The sequence below is a fragment of the Bubalus kerabau genome, chromosome 19 (assembly GCF_029407905.1).
Source record: "Bubalus kerabau isolate K-KA32 ecotype Philippines breed swamp buffalo chromosome 19, PCC_UOA_SB_1v2, whole genome shotgun sequence".
Classification (NCBI taxonomy): Eukaryota; Metazoa; Chordata; class Mammalia; order Artiodactyla; family Bovidae; genus Bubalus; species Bubalus kerabau.
The window spans coordinates 35,719,327-35,740,739 of NC_073642.1; the positions used below are offsets into that span (position 1 = coordinate 35,719,327).

Sequence of the window (21,413 nt, forward strand, 5' to 3'; positions counted from 1 at the left end):
TTTCCTCCAGGCTTCAGGTCCTGAGAGAGAGGCTTCAGGTCCTGATTTCCTTGGAGCTGCGGAATGCTATACAAGCTGAAGCCAAATTAGAGAAATGTTAAATTGCTTCCCTTAAACTTCATAGTATTTAAGTACTCAGTGTTACAAGTCAGACATTATCACGCAATCATTAAACTTAGAGATAATCTAAAAATGGTAATTGTACTCCAAAATCAAAAAATATCACTTAGTAGCAAGAAAATAAGCAACTTGTTAGGCAGTAAAAATCAATTTTATGTTTTCTGGTGTCATAAGACCAATGAGATAATGTGAGGTCAAATTTAGCTACTTTATAAAAATTTACTCAAGTAAATTTATAAACTTTATAAAAAGTATACTCAAGTAAGGGTTACTGATTATTATACTGTTGCTGCTGCTAAGTCGCTTCAGTCGTGTCTGACTTTGTGCGACCCCATAGACGGCAGCCCACCAGGTTCCCCTGTCCCTGGGATTCTCCAGGCAAGAACACTGGAGTGGGTTGCCATTTCCTTCTCCGATGCATGAAAGTGAAAAGTGAAAGTGAAGACACTCAGTCGTGTCCGACTCTTAGCGACCCCATGGACTGCAGCCCACCAGGCTCCTCTGTCCATGGGATTTTCCAAGCAAGAGTACTGGAGTGGGGTGCCATCGCCTTCTCCAGATTATTATACTAGGATGGTGCAAAAGTAACCACGGTTTTTGCATTCTTGAAGTTTGTCGGTTGATACTGGAATGCAGTTTTTTTCTTAATTTATTTTTAACTGAAGGATAATTACAATATTGTGCTGGCTTCTGCCACACACCAACATGGATCAGCCATAGCTATACATATGTCCCCTGCCTCTGGAGCCTCCTCCCACCTCCCATCATACCCCATCCCTCTAAGTTGTCACAGAGCCTCGGTTTGACAACAAATCATCACCTCAGTCATACAGCAAATTCCCACTGACTATTTTGCATATGTTAGTGTCTACAATTCCATGCTACTCTTTCCATTTGTCCTACCCTCTCCCTCTTACCCATGGCCATAAAGTCTGCATTGCCTTTGTGGCCCTGTAAACAGGTTTATCAGTACCATCTTTCTAGATTCCATATATATGCACTAATATACCATATTTGTTTTTCTCTTTATGACTTACTTCACTCTGTATAATAGGCTCTAGGTTCACTCACCTCATTCGCACTGACTTAAATGTGTTCCTTTTTATGGCTGAGTAATATCCCTTCATGTATCTGCACCACAACTTCTTTATCCATTCATCTGTCAGTGGACATTTAGGTTGTATCCCTGTCCTAGCTACTGGAAATAGTGCTGCAATGAACACTGGGATACATATGTCATTTTCAAATATGGTTTTCTCAGGGTATATGCCCAGTGGTGGGATTGTTGGGTCATATGATAGTTTTATTCCTAGTTTTTTTAACCAACACTTCAAAAGTTGAACGAATTGGGCTACAAAGTTTGCCTTATCTGCCATATTCACCTGAACTCTCAGCAACTGACTACCACTTTTTTAAGCATTTCGACAACTTTTTGCATGGAAAATGCTTCCACAAACCAGTAGGAGGGAAAAAATGCTTTCCAGGAGTTCATCGAATCCTGAAGAAAGGATTTTCACACTACAGGTATAAGCAAACTTATTTATTATTGGCAAGAATGTGTTGATTGTAACGGTTCCTATTTTGATTAATAAAGATATATGTGAGCCTAGTTTTAAGGATTTAAAATTCACAGTCTGAAACCACAATTATGTTTGTACCAACCTAATAAATATGCAATTCTACTTCTACTTAAACAACTTTACTCTTAGATTAGACAGTTCTCAGGATAAAAACTTTAGTCTCTCCATACATGTAAGCATGAGAATAAATTAAATAAATTAGGCTAACGTTTCAATCTATCATTTTTTTTTCATGCAGTTCAACTACTACTCTCAACTGAAAGTTCTTAGAATCTAAAAAGTGAGTTAGATAAGCCACTACGATAGACAGATAACTTTAATCTGGTTATAACATTCAAAGTTGAACATTGCAGTCACTACAAGTTCATCATTCTTTTTTGGTAGAAACAACAAGGGCTAAGGAATGGGTTTGCCAACGGTACAAAACTAGATGGGGATGGTAGACAAGCCAAGAGTCCAAATTTGAGACTTAAGATTTACAAAGATTGAGATTAAATCAATAAGTCATACAGAAAATCTGCTAGAAATATCCTAGAAGGAGCCAGAAACTTCCAAACAGGAAAAATAAAAAGTTTAAGTATGTAAGCTAAAAGCATTCCCTATTCTGTTAGAAAAAATATTTGGAGATAGACCAAAAAATATCTTAAGGGGGGAATTTCAAACAAAGACTGTGTACATGAGCATCAATTGGGATGCCAGGTCCTGATAGATTCAGGCGATCTGGGCAGGGGAGGATCTGGAACTTGTTTTCTTGATGATATCTTTGATGTATTCTACTGAATAACCAGGTAAAGAACCACTGTCTTAAAAAAAAAAAATCTGTATTTAATGAATTATTTATACAATAAAGCCTCCATAAACATGTATTGAGAGTACATGGCAGATGCTCTGTAAAGCTCTAGTAATGAGTCACTGAGGTTTGTACAGCACTTCATGATTTATAAAACACCTCCACGCAATCCCAAGTACACAATCAAGATAGTGGATAAATGTATCTTGCAAAGTTTGCTCCTTTTGTAAATTAGAATCTTTAGGTGTATGTGTTTATAAATGGAAAACTATGCCATTTTTAACCCACCCCTATTGATCTAAGGATTATGAAGAGGTATAATTACTTTCTTACAGAGATTAGTATTTGAACTGTAATTTTTTAAATCAGCAACTCCACTACTAGAGAAAAAGGAAATGCTGTATGTATTAGAGATGATGCATGCTTACTTCAGATCCATTTTTAAGAGTGAAACATTATTAACAACCTAAATACCCATCAATATCCAATCTTCATTGGTAAAATGAAGTATAGCCCTTCCAATCAGTGGATTATGAAATAACTTCAAGTCATTGGTAGAGTACAGCCCTTCCAAACAATGGATTATCAAATAACTTAAAGATAGTGATTTGGAAAAATGACTGACATAATACAGAAGTTACAGAACAGAAAACGAGCTCATGAATACAAACTTGTATGTGTGTACTGATATGCATAAGGAGGTTTCTAGGAGATAGTCTGCCAAAATGTTAATCCGATTATCTCTGTATTTTGAAACAAAGAAAAACAGTATTTTTATTCCACTATAACTTGACTTGTGTGTTCCTTAAGAAAAAAAATTGCTTTTGAGGTGCATTCTTTCTCCCCAAACTGGAAGGCATAGCAAAATGTATTTTATTGAGATCCAATGATCAGTTTGCCCTATTCTCTTTTCAACTCCTGTCCAGACATGGTGTTGGGAATCCCAAAGGTGAAAGAGGATAAATTTACATCTTCAGTGAGTCGTGAGAAAGGAGAGCAGACGCTGTAAATGATTCCAGCCAGGCCTGGAAGTGATTCTGGTGAGAAGAAAATGTCACCTTTCCTCTGAGCAAATGCAGCTACATGCTAGGGCCCACAATCTTGTGAGCGGAAGTTCAGTCAGACGTCAGCCTGTATCTGCTCCCTCAAACACACTCCATGTTCAATTCAGTCACTCAGTCGTCTCCAACTCTTTGTGACCCCATGGACTGCAGCACGCCAGGCCTCCCTGTCCATCACCAACTCCAGGAGTTGACTAAAACTCATGTCCATTGAGTCAGTGATGCCATCCAACCATCTCATCCTCTGTTGTCCCCTTCTCCTCCCACCTTCAATCCTTCCCAGCATCAGGACCACTGCAAAAACAGTACAACCACACACAGCAACCCTGGTCTTGACCCTTAGCTCTTTAAGGAAGGACAAGAGGAAGGTCTTTTCTACCATCAGGCTACCAAATACCATTAAGACCTGGCTGGCTTTCTCTTCCACGTGTATACTAACCCTCCTCTTGTAGAAGGCATTACGTTCACAGGATCCTCCAAGCCAGTGACTCATGTCTGCTTCAATTATAAATCTAGACTATTGTCTTCTCCTCTTTCCTTGTTTATATGTTCAGTAAGCACATGCTTCTTGTCGGCTTAATATCCAAAGAACAAACCCTACTCTGCACCCAGATCACAGGACCTATATTTACAGAAGTTTATTTACATGGTGGGTGGACTTTTTTAGCTGCCTTAGAGATCACTTCCCTAACTTTAACAGATGATATGATAAAGCCAAAAAAATAACATTACCAACAACAAAAAAAGGGTGCTGGGAACATGCCATTCAGAGGATTTGCTGAAGGATTTATTCTGTAATAGAACCTCCACATGCACAAACTTAAATTTCCAGGACCAGCTAAGCTGATTCTATAGTACCCATATACCAATTCTGAAGTGATGGGGAGAAATAAAGTACCAAAGGGAAGGGCAATTTGGGGTGTGCATAATGACAGGATTATTGATCCAAAGTGTGAGGCAGGCCTTAAAAATGAATTTAGGCTCATCAAAGAAAGAACAGAGGGTTTAGGGAAAACAAACTAAAAGAATCTCCAGTTGTTGGCATTTTGCAATTTTCAAGTACTCATGTCACTGTGGTACCCAACAGCTAGCTGGCGAACTAACAAAACAATATGTTGGCCTGAGAGCAGTGTTTATAGACAGCACTCATAATAGACATATCTATTCCCACCAAATATGGACAAAGCCACATGAGGACTGACAACATGAAAATAAACATTTTAATTGTGTGCCATGCTTGGTACTGCTTGTTGAATTAGAATGCTTCTTTTCTTCCTTGACACTGAAGATAAAAGCATAACAGAGCCTTTTTTATATTTGCTAACTCAAATCTTAGGTAAATTATAAATTCTCTTGATTTAGCTATTTCTATTTTAGAACAGACCTGGAACATAATACTAGCCAATTGGCCATTGCATGTATGCTCAGTTGTGTCTGACACTTTTGAGACCCCGTGGACTGGAGCCCACCAGGCTCCTCTGTCCATGGGACTCCCCAGGCAAGAATACTGGAGTGTGTTGCCATTTCCTACTCCAGAGTATCTTCCCAATCCAGGGATCAAACGTCTCCTGCACTGGCAAGCAGATTCTTTACCACTGCACCACCTGGGAAGCCCTAATGCCGATGGTCAATGGCCAATTTTTTAAGGGTATGAAATGTACAAAAAATGAAAATGTAGTTAAAACAAGTTTACAGATTTTCTAAAAATCTAAAAATCAGAGCAAACCTTCTCAAAATAGTCTCCAGATATCAATTCTGAGAGCATTTCCTCCTTGAATGCCTTATTTGGAGAATACTGTCACTTTATAATTTCTTGAGATAGTTCAATTAGTTTTCTGTAATTGATGTTTTATCAGTGTTATACTCTGACATTATGTCCTTCAGAGCAATGAGGGATGCAGAAGCAATGTGACACATCCAGAAGTGCTGTTACACATTTACCTTGTCAACCTCATAGACAAGGCACTCTGTCCTTCAATGACTCAGTGTTACAAATGTGATTTTCAATAAGGTCATTAAACTTCTCATACGGATTGAGCCAAGGATTGTCTTTTCAACTTGAATCAGTTTCCCCAAGGGTCAAGTTCCTGATTTTGTGCCTGTGTGATGTAATCTAAATGGGCTTCCCAGGTAGCACTAGTGGTAAAGAACCCATCTGCCAACGCAGTAGACAAGAGACGCAGGCTTGATCCTGCATCAGGAAGATCCCTAAAGTGGGTCAGGAAGATCCCTTGGAGAATGGCATGGCAACTGACTCCAGTATTCTTGCCTGGAGAATCCCATGGACAGAGAAGCCTGGGGGTATGGTTCATAAGGTCACAAAGAGCCAGACACGACTGAAGTGATTTAGCACATAATGTAATCTGAACAGTGCTGAAGATTCTCTCCCAGCTTTCCCATTACCTCAAATTCCAATAGGAGACACATACAATTAAACACGAGACTTTGGTATTTGCAAGTCCTCATTAATACATTTATATGTGGGAGAGGGGAGAGTGAGAATCCATTTTACAGATGAGGAAACTGAGACTCAGAATAGCTAAGTAAGTTGCTCTAGATCATGCAGCTTTTCAAGGGCAGAGCTAGGATCTGAACCTAGGAAGCATGATCCTCGGAGTCTTGGCCTACCTCACTATCTCCTATTAAGGAAACAAAAAAGGCAGAGAGGGATGAGATAGAAACACATTCCTAGTAGATCAAGACAAATTCATCTGCTTCACAGTTTTGCCTTTGATCAGCCTTGCTTTCGGTTGGACGAGTTATCATCCCTGCCCAGCCACTACAAAGATTAATCAGGCCGGAGTTTGAAGTCCTTTCTGGATATCTGTTCATCTTGGGTGTGCAGGTCATGCTGTGAAATTGGCAAATAGGATCACATAATCCAGACAGAATAGAGCTTGTTTTGATTCCACAAATGAAAAATTGGGGAGTTAAGAATATGTTAGTGGAGAGAGTTTATGATAAATCTCTATCTCCATAAATAGGACAGTGCCCACTGAAGCCTCACCACAGCTGTTCGTCAGCCTCCTTTGGAGACCAGCCGTTTACAACAGGAGTCAGCTCCCAGGAGGATCTTGGATGGCTGCCACCAGGCTATTTTATGAACCTTGTAGGCTATTTTCCAAACCGGAAAAGGCTTAAAAATGAAAGGCACATATTTCAAAGATTTCTGCTTGTTCTCAGGGGAAACTCCTCTTTCCACTTCCTGAGCTGTATTACCCCCTCTGGTATTTCAAAAGCACAACTTGGACCCTCCTTGGTACCTCCTGCCACACACACTTTCTGCACCTTCAATCTTCCACTGCCAGTGTTTCAGGCAACCTTAGCTGCTTCCCCAACAGCAAAGCCCCTGGCTTCACCCATCTGAAAGGCTGGCAAGAGGAATTCTATCTACTTGACTTTACTAAGGAATATCTCAGCAAGACCTTCCAAATGAGCCAATCAACAACCACTGCTTGACACCGTTAGGAGCCCTACCAATCAGCTGCCTATACTTCAGTTGAAAGACGTGAGCAAGTAGGTATGTGGGCATTCTTAAGCTTACACATTTAACAGCTGGAAGTGATTTAGTGATTTTCTAGCTCATTCAACTCTCTTCCTTGAATCGTATGAAAACTTAAGTCCAGAGGGTAATATCCAAATCATACAGGGTACCAAGGTCAAGATGAGGGCTCACTATTGTTCTCCACTTTGCTGTGATGCTCTTTAAAGTACAAGTGATGACAGGCATCCTGAGTTTGTGGAAGGTGAGAACATGTGGTGTGTCAGAAGGGAAGAGAAAGAGAGAAAACATCATTTATTGCTGTGGGGACTCTTCTCTGATTCGTCCTCTTTTTCTTATGAATTGGCATGAACTTAAGTGTTGGACTAGAATATCCCAAGCCCATAGATTTCGCAACCTCAACTTTCAGCTCTCACCTTCTACTCCCTTGAATTTTCACAGTTTGTGTTTCTCGTTTGGGTGTTAAGTCCAAAAGCAATGATGGCTGTCCAGGTGGAACAGCTTGAGATAGTCCAAGAAGCACAGAATTGTTCTGGCCAAGACTGAAGGGCCCTGTGCTGACCCCAACTAACAGGAGCCCCTCCCACCATCTCAGTGCTCTGAGCCACCGGAAGGAGAACGTGCCTGGGAATTAATGTTCTGGATTGGAGGGCAGGGAGAGGTGGTCTCCTGAAAGCACATGTTAATCATGTCCAAAACCTGGATGAGCCGCCGTAAGGGTGTTTCAGTGCCTATTCCAGGCCCTGGGAAACAACAGGAGAAGAAAATAGGAATATGTCAGGCCCAGTTCTTGTCTTCAGAACTGCACCCTTAGCCTCAGTACAAAAAAACACCACCAGGTGCCTGCAATCTGTAATCAGTGCTCTATTAAAATGCTCTCAGAAATGCCGGAATTATCCTGATTTCCACACACAGCTGCACAAGGTCCTATTGGGTAACTGAAGAGTCTCTACAGGTTCACTTGAGACTCCCCAGAAGCAACAAACTAGAATGCCTTGGTTAGGATCCAACGTCCAATCAACAGTGATCTCCATGTGAGAGGGATGAGTGGGAAGGCAGGCATCCCCCCTCTATGCATCAGGGTTGCCACCGAACAGCCTACAAATCCAGGTCAAACTCAAGGTCCATAGGCAAAAGCAGATTCTGCCCCATTCAATCAGCTCTTCTGTCATTCAATGTCAACCCCTTTCTTAATCAGCATGTTCTAGAAAATAGCTAACTTCTGACCTAACCAGCTGTGCAATGTTTGATAGGGAAGAAAAAAACCTATCAATTGAACACTATTCTAAGACTAACTCAGATTAACACTAGTGTCACACATTAACCAATTACACAGACATTCAAGCACAAGTAATCCAGCTCACCATTCAGAATCTGGAACCGGGACACAGTGGTCACTTCCCCTCTACACTCAATCCTACAGATGTTGGGTGGTGAAAAGAAGACTAGATTTGTCATCAGATGATCAGGTCTGAACTCTGTCTTTGCCTTTACTTGATGAATAAATTTGAGTAGAATTCTGTCTGTCTGAACACTGTATCTTCATCTTTAAGATGGGGCAGTGCCACCTACTTCACAAGATTGTTATGAAGGATGAAGCAGGAGGGAAATGAGCTCCATAGGTCAGCCTGCTCCTACCTTGAAAGGCAGAAAAGCATGTAAGCATGTCAGCTTATCTGCAAAAGCATATACATATCACAGTGCATTTTATAAGGTTTTCTACCAGTGCAATCTTATTTCATCTTCCCAATGTATGAAGGAGGTATCATTGTCTCTCCTGGACAAGTAAACAGAATGCAGCTCACAGAAGGGACCTGCCTCTGATGACTCTGCTAGACTCAGCCAGAAAAGAGACGAGTTAGCTTCCTGCAATCCTGTCCTATTTCCACTGCACCTCTCTGCTTCACCATATGGGACTATCAGCTTAAATGGGAAAACAATGATGGATCCAATTTAAGTCTGCCCCAGTGTGGATATGGGATTCCCTTGTAGCTCAGTTAGTAAAGAATCTGCCTGCAATGCAGGAGACCTGGGTTCAATTCCTGGATCAGGAAGATCCCCTGGAGAAGGAGATGTCAACCCACTTCAGTATTCTTGCCTGGGAAACCCCATGGACAGAGGAGCCTGGCAGTCTATAGTCCACGGGGTCACAAGAGTCAGACATGACTTAGCAACCAAACCACCACCACCACCAGTGTGGATGGAGTGTTGTTACCCAAGGGAGATGCAGGGCTGTGCAGACATTTTAAAAAAAGGGACGGGTGAGAAAATAAAGGCACACACAAGGAACAGAGCAGATCTGGGATAAGACACAGTCTCACTCATCCAATAAGCAACACTGTCCTAGGCACCAAGGCCACTAAGGTCACAGCAGGCCTTACAACCCAGGGAGAACAACAGCCAACAAGCAAGCAATTCCGTGCAGCAGTTGAAAAGAAATCAATTTAGACTGGTTTCATGGACTCAGTAATTAGCAAGGGGATGAAGAATAACACTATCATTCACCACTCACAGTCAGAAAGGGAAGCCACATCATGTGGAGCTGAAGCTCTCCGCACCTTTTAAGAGGCCAACCATCTGACTTGGATGACTATTTCTGCTCCACACACACTGTTCTTTATTATCAGAGGTAACAAAGAAATTCCACCTGGGGTCAGGTGCTTTCCTTCTTCACACGTTTACTGAATAATTACCAAGATCTGGGCTTTGCATAAGGGATGGAGATTATAGACCAGGTAGATCTATCCAACAGAAAGAGTCTAGCCAAGGAGAAGGACAAGGACAACAGGCCACCCATGACTAAATGAGGAGTCTGACGCTGCTGCTCCACAGCCGCAGAAGAGGCAAGTACTTTAATCCTTCAGAAGCTGGTGATCAGGAGCTGCTTACTCTGTTAAGCCTATCTTTGAAATGTAATTTAAGAATTTAATTATGTTGGCCTGCTGGGAATACACAGGGAGATCCACCTTGATGGAAAATTATGGAGGCTGTTAACTTTGAATGACCTGACATATGCCTGGACTGACACCTGGGATCTGGGATCTGTGCTAGGGGTGTGCCCTGGACACTTCAGGAGAGATGGACACAGCTGGACCTAAGGTGAGTGCAGCATTCTGCCTGCAGGTACACATTCATTTCTGCACTGACCCTCAATTCAGTTCAGTCGCTCAGTCATGTCCGACTCTTTGCGACCCCATGAATCACAGCACCCCAGGCCTCCCCGTCCATCACTAACTCCCGGAGTTCACTCAAACTCACGTCCATCGAGTCGGTGATGCCATCCAGCCATCTCATCCTCTGTCGTCCCTGTCTCCTCATGCTCCCAATCCCTCCCAGCATCAGAGTCTTTTCCAATGAGTCAACTCTTTGCATGAGATGGCCAAAGTACTGGAGTTACTTTTCAGCTTTAGAATCATTCCACATTTTCAGAAAAGCAAGGGGAAACTCCAGGTACGTTGTGTGGTGTTGGGGGGGAATGGTCAGATAAGCTGCTGCAGGAAAAAGGTGGCTGAGAGAAATATAAACTCCTCAGATGTCCATTTCATCTTAAGTACGATGTGGAAGGAGGGGAGGTAAAAGGTGAACTTGTAAAATGTTCATTTATCGCCACCAGTTCACTGTAGTGGGAGTGGATAGACTGAGGTCATCAATGGATAGTTTTGTAAGAATAAATTTTCTTGGCCCATGTATATTTTAAAATTGCATATTTTAATGGAATCTAGAAAGATGGTACTGATGAACCTATCTGTAGGGCAGCAATGGAGACACAGATATTGAGAAATGACTTATGGACACAGCTGGAGAGGAGAAAAAGCAAAGGGTGAGTGTATGTAGACAGTAACATGGAAATATACATCATCATAAAATAGATAGCCAGTGGGAATTTGCTGTATGACTCAGGGAACTCAAGCTGGGACTTGGTGATGGCCTGGAGGGGTGGGATGGTGGGGGGGGGGGATGTTCAAGTGGGGGCAACATGGGTAGACCTATGGCTGATACATGTTGATGTTTGGTAGAAACCAACAAAATACTGTAAAACAATCATCCTTCAATTAAAAATGAATAAATAAAAAAAATAAAAACACATATTTTATGTGAGACAGACTTCTAGGGAATTCCCTGGTGGTCCAGTGGCAAGAACTCCGTGCTTTCACTGCTGAGCACAAGTTCAGTCCCTGGTTGGGGAACTAGGATCCTACAAGGTGTGGCCAAAGAGAAGAAAAAGACTTCTAGTTTCTCCTGAAGATTGGGAAGATTCAGCAACACTAACCCTGCAGCTTTCTCTTCTCCTAATCCACCCCACTGCACCACACACACACACACACACACACAAACGTCAACAGCTCTCAATAACTGCTGCTGTCCTAAGGATCCCCAGCTTCATGCAGAGAGCTTAAATATATACTACTTGCATTTTTTAATACAATTATATCTGGCCTTTCGCTCATAGCCTATGCAGCAGACTTTTTAGATTTTGTGGAAATGGCAACCCACTCCAGTACTCTTGCCTGGAAAATCCCCTGGACAGAGAAGCCTGGTGGGCTACAGTCCATGGGATCGCAAAGAGTTGGATACAACTGAGCAACTTCACTTCACTTCAGAAATACCTAGAGAGCAATAAATGACATGATGCTAAACCATCATTCTCAGGATAATCACCATCTGTTTTATACCTTGTAGGAAATACCTAACACTGCATATTGTTACAAATTTGATTTTTTTAATTCTGTATCTATCTATGTGTATATGTGTGTGTATGCATGCTCCTATAAACAGAGAAATCCCCCTGTATCCACTTGTCATTGGTAAGCCCTCCATTCCAACCCAGCAAAAGCTGGGAAGCTCTGAAGAGAAAGAGGTCAGGGCTGGGAACAGAAACTTTTACTAGCTAAATTAAGACTAACATATGCTGGAAAAAAAAAAAAAACAACACTCCAATACCTTAATGAGTTTGAGGTTATTTGGTGTTGGCTGATGGCTGCACCATTCCTTGATACGTACTTCGTTATTTGTGCTGATTTCCTCTATTCCAATTCTACCTCTCATTTATCATACAGTTCTCAATGATATGTAAATATAAAGACAGCTCACTGAACTGAGATAGAAGAAGTGCAAATGATTAAATGTAAACGCAAAAGTCATATCAATACAGTGTGGAAAACAGAATTTTTCTTTTTTCTTCTTCTCCCTATGCAATTAACTCAGAAACCACATGGAAATTAGCCAAGAAAGAATGCTCAGAGATAAACAAACTTGATTACAGAATCCCAACCCCATAGATACCTACTCTATCTATTACAAAATTAGAGTGCTCTAAACTCTTAATAGGAGCTGAAAGGAAAAAAAAAAAAAATCCAAAAAGATTCTGGTTTGAGTTGCAGCCACTGAGCTGATAGTTTTATGCTATGTCACACCAATAACTATCAAAGAACTCATTAAAAAAAAAACAAAAACCTGCACAACCAGAATTCAACAAGGAAAGACACAGAAGAAAAGCAGAAGGAAAGGCATAGGAAGAAAATAGAAGAATCCACGGCATCGGTCTTTCCAAAGAGACAGGTCAATCAACAGCCTAAAAGACAAGTCTAGAGTAGCTGTTTACAGATCAAGGAACTCATTTCATAGGCGAAGAGGAAAGGGACCAAGCCAAGGGCTTAGCAGTCAGGGCTCTTCCAATATGTCTTACTGTGTCCAAGTATCTGGCCTCCCAATGCCAGCAGGAGGCTGCCTGTTACTGGATGTGCGCTCTATTCCACTAGGCAGAATATAGGCTGAGCTGGTGACCAATGTATGTATCTCACAGCTAGACTGCTGCTGCTGCTGCTAAGTCGCTTCAGTCGTGTCCAACTCTGTGCGACCCCATAGACGGCAGCCCACCAGCCTCCCCCGTCCCTGGGATTCTCCAGGCAAGAACACTGGAGTGGGTTGCCATTTCTTTCTCCAATGCATGAAAGTGAAAAGTGAAAGGGAAGTCGCTCAGTCGTGTCCAACTCTAGCGACCCCATGGACTGCAGCCTACCAGGCTCCTCCGTCCATGGGATTTTCCAGGCAAGAGTACTGGAGTGGGGTGCCATTGCCTTCTCCACACAGCTAGATTAAGGGGTAGAAATTTCTTTTCCCTTTTTAAAAACGAGCACACAACAGGATGTGTTAAGTATTACATGTAACGTTTAGTCCATGGGTTCCAGAATGGCTAGACTGCACTGGGAGAGAACCAGAGCTGAAATGGACATCACTGAGAGTTGGGGACTCAGGTCGCCTGATGGGGTCCCATGACTGCTTCTCAATGTAACAGCAGCTGACTATGACTTTTGAGTGTGTCCTATTAGGAAAGGCTAAGTGAACGTGTACTATTACCTTTGAAGACTGGGCTACATTAGAAGAAGGTATCTTTGGAACTACATGTAGGAAGTGAGTTATGAGCCAAGCCCAGAAGGCTATATTGGACAGGTCACAACTCAGAATGCCTTGCTTCTCACTTTATGGTCCTCAGGGGAGCTACCCAACTGCCTGCTTTTATAAGTTGCATGGGTACATCTTCCCAGTCCCCAGTCCAAGCTGAGTGGAACACAAAAAGGCCCCTGCCATAGGAAGAGTCGATCCAGCTACAATATGCTCTTGCTTAAAAAGAGAAACTGGGCCAATCAGATTCTAAAATAAAACGGCAAATGACCCAGTAGTAGTGGGAGCTGAAGCTTTATCTCATGATGCAGAGAGAGGCTGAAAGAAGACAGATTACACAGAAGGCAAAGATATAGAGGAAACCAACCTGTAGACTGAGGAAAGGATGGTGCGGATATGCAGAGAGAAGAAGAAGGAGAGAGAGAGAGAAAAGGAAAGGAAACACCCAGAGCTTCCTGGGTACACCTGGTTTTCCAGTTCATATGCAGGATTATGAAAAACTGCTATTTTCCTGGAGTCACTGGTATGAGTCACTCTTACAACAAAAGAACTTACTGGAAGCAATGAACATTGGCAAGCAACTTCAAATCTAAGCGTGTACCTCACTTTCCCTAGTCGTATGTTAGGCCTAACACCTGCCAAATGAGCTGACACGGCCTTTGGGGGAGTATGGTCAGATTAACCTGAATATGTAATTTCTCAATATTGAGGGTCGTGGACAGTAAAATGACAGCAAGTCCAGAGTTCTAAAGAAACAGAAAAACTTCCCTCGCCTATGTTACATGCTCAGCTCACTGAGCTTTCATCATCCCTACAGGCAAGACAAATCCAGTCAAAAGACATATTAATGCAAGATGACTTCAGTATGTACTTTATGTAAGGGGGGGGGGGCGGTGGCAAGAAATCAACCAATTCAGGGTTATGATTCCCACAAACTCAAACCACATTAAATATGTCAGCTAAAAAATAAAAAAGAATGCCTTAGAAGGCAAACTTTGGTGACAGACAAGTAAACCTCTGAGTACTGCCTTGTCTCATGACTGCACAACCGCAGGGGCTCTCTTTCTCACACAGGACTTCCGACTGCAGAGCTGGTAGAGCTCCCACCCCACCTCCTCTCCCCTCCACATTGTCTCCCAGCTCCCACGTGGTGAAGTAGCACCCAAGGGGCCTTGTCCCAGTATGGCCATTCTTCCTCCCGCTGCTTCTCCCCAGGCTGGTTAGCTGCCTCTCTTCTGTACCACGTGTGTGGCTTTATCACTATGCCTGACACATATTAGGCAACTGTAAGTTTCTGCTTGTGGGTCTGTGTCTCCAAACAGATTCTCGGCTCCTAAATTAACCCAGGCACCTAGCACAGTGGTTGGTATATCACAGGGCTGAAAAGGCCCATCTTAAATGCATGCCTTTAAGGCCCATGCTCCCTCTTGTCCCATCTTCTCTGGGCTGGCAGATTTCCTCATAAGGGTATTACTCAGCCCCGCAGCCAGACTAAAGAGACTGCTGTGACCCTCTGTTAACTTTTCTTTCCCTTGGCTCTGCTGCCTTCATACCAAAGACAAAACTGTGACCAATCCCAAGAAGGCATGTTCTATGCTTTACATCGCCCCTAAACATATTAAACAGACTTAAAAAAAAAAAAAGGTCAAAGATACAGTCTTACCAGCTTACATAAAACAGCTTCAAGACCATAATCCAGGGGTCAGCAAACATAAAGAGCCACATAGTAAACAATTTAGGTTTAGAAGCCATTGGGTCTCAGTCATAAGTCCTCAACTCTGCTGTTACAGCATGAAAGCGAGCACAGGCAACAGATAAATGAACAGGCAGCCTGTGTTCCAAGAGAACGTTATTTACAAAAACAAGTGGCCAATCCACAAGCTGGAGTTTGCAGATACCTAATTAACCCAATGGAACAAACACGTATGATGGACATACACATATGCAGAACATCAAGGCCAGATGCTGAGGGGTGTGCTGCAGTGTCCCAGGCCCACATTATTCTCGAAGACAATCACCCATAAAGGACAATGAGAAATAGGCAGACCTGATGAGTATGATAAAGAAGTTACCAGCAACACCCAACAGTCAACTTTTGAGCACCCGAACTATTGACCATGACCTTCTGTTGCAACCTCTCTGACCTTCACAGTTGCCTTCAATCAACCTTTCTCCAGTACTGTGTTCTCTCCCAAGATGCTATTACTCCTCTGGGTTCTGCCCTCTGCTGTCTTCTCTCTACCCTCTATCGTTTCCCTTGGTAATTTCATTCATTCCTAAAACTTCAAGTACCACCTGTAGGCCGAAAACCAATCACATCTACATCTTCTTCCCAGACAGACATAATGAATTTCCACCTGGATAAACCACAGACACACAGACTCAATAGTCCAAAACTGAAGAAATCATCTTCCCATAAACAGTTTCTAGTCCTGTGTTCCTATCTTCAGTAAACAGCACCACCAGCCACCCAAGTCAGAAACCAGAAACACAAGCCTTCTCCTCCTCCTCCTCCACTCCCACTGATCCAGGCCATGATCCCTCACAATACATCAGTTGCCAAATCCTGCTCAATTTCACATTTTAAACCTGCATCTACCCACTTCCTAGCCCTCAATCAGGCTATCATCATCTCCTGTCTCGAGAATAACCACTGAACCGATCAATGAGTATCCAGGTTTGCCTCAGTCCAACACACTGAAGTGGGTAGCCATTCCCTTTTCCAGGGATCATCCCGAGCCAGGGATCAAACCCAGGTCTCCTCCATTGCAGGCAAATTCTTTATTGTCTGAGCCACCAAGGAAGCCCAGAGCTAGAGTTACTTTTCTCAAACGCCTGGGGCAGATTATTTACCAGCTGTCTCTCAGCCCAGGCCTGCCCTTTTGTATTCTGTTTTATGGTGCTAGAGGTTGAAATCTGCAAATCCCATTTTCCAGAATGCCTTGCAACTGCTTTCTTGTTCAGTTCTGCTGATGAGAGTCCCTGGAAGGAAATCCGAACGCAGAGACGGGAGAAGGAACTCTTCTTCCATCTTCCTTTTCCATCTCCTGTCAGACTTCACAGTAGCAGCTACTCCAGTTCCCTGTGCTTTTGCCACTCTGTATACTTCCCTGGTGGACTGTGGTCCATGGGGTCACTAAGAGTCGGACATGACTAAGCAACTTCACTTTCACTTTTCAGTTTCATGCATTGGAGAAGGAAATGGCAACCCACTCCAGTGTTCTTGCCTGGAGAATCCCAGGGACGGGGAGCCTTGGTGGGCTGCCATCTCTGAGGTCGCACAGAGTCGGCACGACTGAAGTGACTTAGCGGCAGCAGTAGCATACTACCTATGCAGCCTCCTGGATGGGGAGCACCGACCAGCTATAAGGTAACCCCACCCAGGAGACCCACGCCACTCCTCAGCAGTGGGCAGGTCAGCTCTATGGTGGCCTCTCTGAGTTTCTAGGTTGTTAACCATACCCTGCTTATTTAACTTATACGTATCATGCGAAATGCAGGGCTGGATGAAGCACAAGCTGAATCAAGATTTCCAGGAGAAATATCAATAACCTCAGATATGCAGATGACACCACCCTTATGGCAGAAAGTGAAGAAGAACTAAAGAGCCTCTTGATGAAAGTAAAAGAGGAGTGAAAAAGTTGGTTTAAAACTCAACATTCAGAAAACTAGGATCATGGCATCTGGTCCCATCACTTCATGGCAAATAGATGGGGAAACAATGGAAACAGTGACAGACTTTATTTTGGGGGGCTCCAAAAATCACTGCAGATGGTGACTACAGCCATGAAATCAAAAAATACTTGCTCCTTGGAAGAAAAACTATGACCATCCTAGACAGCATATTAAAAAGCAGAGACATTACTTTTCCAACAAAGGTCCATCTAGTCAAAGCTATAGCTTTTCCAGTAGTCATGTATGGATGTGAGAGTTGGACTATAAAGAAAGCTGGGGGCTGAAGAATTGATGGTTTTGAACTGTGGTGTTGTAGAAGACTCTTGAGAGTCCCTTGGACTGCAAGGAGATCCAACCAGTCCATCCTAAAGGAAATCAGTCCTGAATATTCACTGGAAGGACTGATGTTGAAGCTGAAACTCCAATACTTTGGCCATCTGATGTGAAGAACTGACTCATTGGAAAAGACCCTGATGCTGGGAAAGATTAAAGGCAGGAGGAGGAAGGGGACGACAGAGGATGAGATAGTTGGATGGCATCACCAACTCGATGGACATGAGTTTGAGTAAGCTCTGGGAGTTAGTGAAAGACAGGGAAGCCTGGTGTGCTGCAGTCCATGGGGTTGCAAAGAGCTGGACACGACTGAGCAACTGAACTGGACCACACCCACTCCCCTTTGCTCCTCCCACTCCCAAGATGGCAGCTGCTTCCTGGAGTTACAATCCCTGTTACTTCTGCTTCCACTAGCTAGTCTTTCAGCTCTCTAATACCTTGTGTCTCCAGTTCCCTACATCTGATTGCCTCTATTTGAAGTGCCAGCCTGGCATCTGTTTTTTGACTGGATGCTGACTGATGCAGTATGTGGCACAGGGACTAATTCCCAGGAAATAAACCTGAAACATGGGATCCTGGGACTGAGTTGCTTACCTCTTGGATCTTGAACAGTAATAACCTCATGCCTCCCAATGAACTCCCTCCACAGCAGCTGCTGTGATTTTTATAAAGCATCTGCCATCACCTGGATGGCTCACCACTGCCATCAGGAGAGCAAAACCCACTAGGACTCTCAGGGTTCTAGAGCCACTGTTTCTCTCGCCAGCTGCTCTCCTTGCCACTCCTTCCTCCTCCTCATATTCCATGCTCTAGCCACTCCGAACTCCTCTCCATTTCAGAAACACTCACCTCCTTCACTCTCTTCACAAAGCTGTCCCCAGAGTTGTACGTGGTACCCCTGACCCACTCTGTTCATTCGGTTAGCTCCTACTTAGCTGACACCTTCTCCAGGAAGCCTTCGCAGATTTGCACGCAGCCTAACTTCACCCATTACAGCAGTGATTCTGTATTTATTCTGTAGACCCACAGAAAACTTGAATTCTGATAAGTCAGGTAGTGTACTTATCTTGCTCACAGTTTTAATCCCACACAGCAGGTTTTCAATAGTTTGTTCAATGAATGAACAAATCTATAAATTATAAGGTGTATATTAATTCCTGATAGGGAGATTTGGGAATGCTTCTTAAAGAAGGTAGGAATTTGCCCTGGACTGCTAGACCCAATTGCCAACACTGTAGAAAGTTTACAGAAGATATTATTCTTAGTTTCCACAGACTCCCAAAATAAGTAAAAAGATTTATTTTTCTTTTGGGGGGTAGCCAAATGATCAAGTAGCTCTTGAAAAATAAGCTTCTTGGGAATAAAACATATCTTTGGGATTTATCCATAGGCAAACCACCTAGATAAAATGACCTTAGGACTCTCCTGGATGTTTATCAACCCACATTTTCTGCTTTTAGAAGGCCTACCCAGTTTCCAACATCTGTTCCAAAGTAAAATGTGTATGAAATCCCCATAAACTTACTTTATTGTTTTCCTTTCAAAAACCTCACACAAACCAGATTGAAACTTCTTTAAACCCAGTATGTCATAAATCTGAATGTTACTTTTAGAACTCAGTAAATGGAAAGAAAAATGCTTTAGTGAGGCAAAGGTCTTTCTATTGATTTCTCTATATAGATTTACTCTATATACTAGAGCAGTGGTTCCATATTGGAACTCATTCTCGCCACCCCAAATAGTTTAAATAGAGAAATAGCTAACTTTTTCTAAAGTTTTGTATATTTCTTGGTAAAAGTACCAGATCTATGTGAATTTTACTTCTCAAAACTTACCTTTCACACTTCAAATTTATGATGAAATAGGTAGAACACTGGCCAAAAGATTCTAGGTTAACTTTTTTAATGCTTCTTGGCCATTTAATGGGCTTATTTCTGCTAAGTAAACATCATAATATTTTGCAGTTCAAAGGTTTTAGTCCTTAGGGAATTTGGTTAATCATTTCCTTTTTTCCTTGATCTCTTGGTAGCAACAACATACTCAGCACAGATTAAAGATGGCACACATTCTTTATTTATTTTCAGGTAATACTATTATGGACTTCCCCGGTGGCTCAGACAGCAAGAGACCTGGGTTCGATCCCTGGGTTGGGAAGAGCATGGCAACCCACTCCATATTCTTGCCTGGAGAATCCCCAAGGACAGAGAAGCCTGGCAGGGTACAGTCCATGAGATTGCAAAGAATTGGGCACGACTGAACAACTAAGCACAGCACAATAATAATATATTAAGAATAATTTTAATTTAACACTTAATAGTGTTAAAATCGCACAGCAACACAAAAGGAGAAATCATTCCCTAAAAGCTGTTCAGCTTTTTTAAAATAGAAAGCCTTCCCCACTCCATCACTACTCTACTCTCTCTTGACTTTGACAATGGGCTAGGGCCGGCCCTGCCCTCTTGCTCCCTTGTAGCAAATTCCTTGGCAACTTGGAACTGTCAGCCTACATGGTCTTGCTCCACCTGAGTCTCTCAGCTTCACTTCCCTACGTCCTACCCCGAGGAATCCACTGAGAACAACAATCTCACCCCTTGCGAGTTTCAGTTAAACCTTAATTATTTCACTCTTGGCATTTCACTTCTCTCTTTTCAAAAAGGGGAAGGGAAGGAAAGGAAGCAGAGACATAGCTTTAGAGCTACCAACACACGAATGAGTGGGAGCATACCCTTCCAGAGAATTAACAAAAAGTGAAAGTAGCAAGAAAAACATTTAGGCCCTGGTTAGGTGGAAGGACTCTAGAGCCTGCAGATCTATGTTGCAGTTGCAGTTCTGACAACTCTTACTCTTTCACCTCATCACGTTAATATGCCTCTTTGTGCCTGCTCTGGTCTCCTCATCTGTTGAAGGGTCAGGATATTAACACTTGCTTCATGAAGTGTCATGAGTTCAAACTGAGGTCATTTATATGAACTGTTTAGAACAGTGCCCACCGTGTTCACTGAGTAGGTGCTACCTCTTATTTTCCTTGTATCCTAAAAAGGCCAGTCTACTCACACAAATTAAAGTGGAAAAAATGGATAAGAAACAAGAGATATGAGAGAAGAAAAATGGTCAGAAGGGCATAAAGTAGAGAAGCCCTTTAGGTATAATGAGAAAAGACACTAAATGTGGATGTGCACACAACATTAGGTAGGGAAGAAACTAGGCCAAAACAGAGACATCTGAAGGTGTCACTTTAGGAAGGAAGCACTGTCGCCAAAATAGCTTAGTGGCTTAGCTATAGAGTCTTCACACCTGCAAGGGCTCTGTTGCTAGGTCAGGAGTTTTCCACCAGTGCTCCTCCAAAGCCCCGGGGGTCCCACAGAGTCCCCACAGGAGCCTCCTTGAGATGGGGAGGGGGAAACCTCAGCATCACTTCCCACCCATCACTATTCTAAGCTCAAATACAACACCTCCACTGTTATCTGCTCCCAACTTAAAGTATAAGTTCCTTTGACTACAAGTTCTATTTCTAAAGAAAGAGAAGCATAGAAGGCCACTAACCTAGTCCAATACTCTTACTGAGCAGGTTAAGAGACTAAGGCCCAGAGGGGGAACGTAATTTATGTAAACTCACACGGCAGCTACATTTCTTCTTCAGGCCCCTGTGAGCTGTTTGAGAGCCCATTCATGGTTTACTATTTCCTGTTAATATTCCAGATGGCAGCACAGAAACTCAATGAAGGTGGCTGGTATGAATGAAAAAGTTCTTTTCTTTCAACAGTCTGAAGATGTCCCTCTTCTTGCTTTACACGGTTTCTGATGAGCAAGAAGCCACAGTAATTCCTATCCTTCTTCCTCCACAGCAAGGTGTTCTTTCTCCCCCTCCAGCTTCCTTCAGAATTTTCTCCAGCTTTGGTTTTCTGAAGTTGGAATAAGACATGCCTTACTATAGTTTAGGGGGGAGGGGC

The 21,413-nt window shown here is 42.7% G+C and overlaps 1 protein-coding gene across 36 annotated transcripts in view; it reads right to left on the reverse strand.

Moving 5' to 3' along the window:
• Positions 1 to 21,413, reverse strand: part of STXBP6 (syntaxin binding protein 6) — a 266,713-nt gene that overhangs the window by 195,535 nt on the left and 49,765 nt on the right. For 5 of the 36 annotated variants that reach the window (XM_055556310.1, XM_055556311.1, XM_055556315.1 and 2 more), the window contains one exon: positions 21,080 to 21,365. The exons of the other annotated variants lie outside the window; for them this stretch is intronic. The gene's annotated coding sequence lies outside the window, so the exon portion shown is untranslated. The remainder of the gene's footprint in view (positions 1 to 21,079; positions 21,366 to 21,413) is intronic. 36 annotated transcript variants of the gene reach the window in all.